The following is a 2,256-nucleotide window of genomic DNA, read 5'->3' as shown; positions in this document are numbered from 1 at the left end:
TGAAATCATCCCACTCAATTTTCCTGTGAACTCATCGATAGACTCTTCGTCTTTCATTCGTAATGCCTCGAAATCACTTTTAAGTGTGTGTAATCTGGCCTTTTGTACCCTATCTGCTCCCATGTACCTTAACTTCAAGGATTCACAAACCTCTTTTGTTGTTTTCTTCTTCGCCACTTGCAACATAATATCTTCGGGTACTGCTTTGTAACGCCTGTGTTTCCGGGCTTGCCATTTGTAGCAATATAATAGTCTAGGTTAACCTTTGTAACCCGTTTTGAAATAATAAGATTGTATTATTTGAGTATTATGTGTTTTGTGCTTAATTGCTTAATTATGTGGTTTGATTAATTAAGAATAAAAATAAGCGTCAAAATTTAAGTGTAAAATAAACTTAATATCTTTGGTTAATGTTGTAGTAGTTGAAACGAGGTTTCCGAATATATATAGAACGCCCAAATCTGACTTCGTATGAGGAAGTTATGATTTATCGAAGTTCCAGCTTAGCGGTATACAGCCTGAAATACTCGATTTGAGATCGATCGGTTGTTAGCCGAAGCAATCTAAATGAGAATCGAAGATCTCATTGTTGGTATCGAAGCGATAAAAAGTTAGGCGAGAACGGACGTCAAACGAAGAAGTTATGAATTTATAACGAAAGTTTCTGTCCCGGCCTATTAAAAATAATTAATAAAAATAAAGTCAAAATTAGCCAACGGAGTCTAAACGAAAGTCGTAGAGCGTGGTCTCACCTTTCCGTGGATATAAAGAACGTCGAAAACGGAGTTCGTATGAAGAAGTTATGAATTTCCGAAGTTTATTAATCATTTAGTAATTAAATTTAAATCAAAATCGGAGGTATTATCCGAAGGCGAGTCACCGGTGTGATCCGGAGTACGCCCCGCGTACGAGGTTACGCTACCGCGTACTCAGCATAGTGTCGACACTTCGGATGACGCATGCAGTGACGATTTCGGAAGCAGTACGCGCTGCGTACTGCAGTACGCCCCGCGTACTCCGAGGCTCCAGCCTCTATATAAAGGATCCGAAGGCAGCCGAGAGTTTTGTTCATTTCTTCTCATCTTTGTGCTAAAGCTCTGCGTTTTTACCCCCGAAGATACCCCGAAGCCCCGGTATCATACTCTAGCCCCGAGGCAAGTCCCGAGACCCCGAAGATCCTGAGAAGTACGGTTCCCGAGTCGAAGCTCTGCCCGCGAGAAGTTCGATTTTCGAGGAGATCTTCCAGATCTGCTGAGGAATACTACTTCTATAAGCCGTAGTGCTGTCCGATCATCTTCTGATCAAGTGAGTGTGTAGTTATTTTCTTTCTAATACAATAATACGAAGTATTTTATATAAAAATACGTGCTATGTGTATATATTTGGTTGTGTTATGTGTGAATGTGTATTCACTCTCTTCTATCTTATAGATCTGCTTATTTCTTTATGAGATATGTGTTATGTGTGTGTGTGCCTCATCTATTATGTGATATATGTGTTGATTAAAGCATGCTATACAGGTTTTCTTTAAACTATGTATACAAATGTATATTTTTATCTACTAATATGTTGGGTAGAACATGGGTAGATAGTTGGTGTGTAATAAACAGATGAGAGGCCTCGTTGTTGTTTGATTTAGTCATCTAGCGGAGTTTAGATGACGACCACATACTTTTCTAGATAGTCTTGTGGAAACATTAGCAGGTTCGCCACCTGTAGGTGTTAATGAACTTGGGTGTTCATTCGCTGTACTCCATCCCCCTCATGGTTGCCTTATTTGACTTATATTGCTGAGGTACCCCCGAAGCATGTGTTGTCGCCCCGATGAAATATTCTTAGACTAGGTCCCTTATGTTAGTTGTTTTAGGGACATTAAAGTGAGAATAACGGGAATGGGTAATTGGGTTATTGTTGGTTGGTGAAAATTAAATATGATATTTATTGTGGGTTGAAAACCCTATATGCTCACCAGACTCCCAAGCCTGACCCACTCAGTTTTAAATTGTATTACAGGTAGTGGCGGAAGGGCATGAGATGGATGAACCATCAAGTTGTTTTGTTTACAAGTCTGCATATGTTTATATTTGTCATATGACTTGTAATGTATTCGTTTATGCTTATTGGTCTGTATCGGAACATGACACCCCTAGTTTTGATTATAATGAAAATACATTTCTTTTATGAAATGCTTCGGTAAACAATGTTTTATCATGTTTTGTTTTTGGGAACAAATTCCGCAACTCTTTCAAATCAAAA

Source organism: Lactuca serriola, chromosome 9, assembly GCF_051521515.1.
Source record: "Lactuca serriola cultivar US96UC23 chromosome 9, Lser_US96UC23_V15, whole genome shotgun sequence".
Taxonomy (NCBI): Eukaryota; Viridiplantae; Streptophyta; class Magnoliopsida; order Asterales; family Asteraceae; genus Lactuca; species Lactuca serriola.
Note: the sequence above shows the minus strand (reverse complement) of the source record.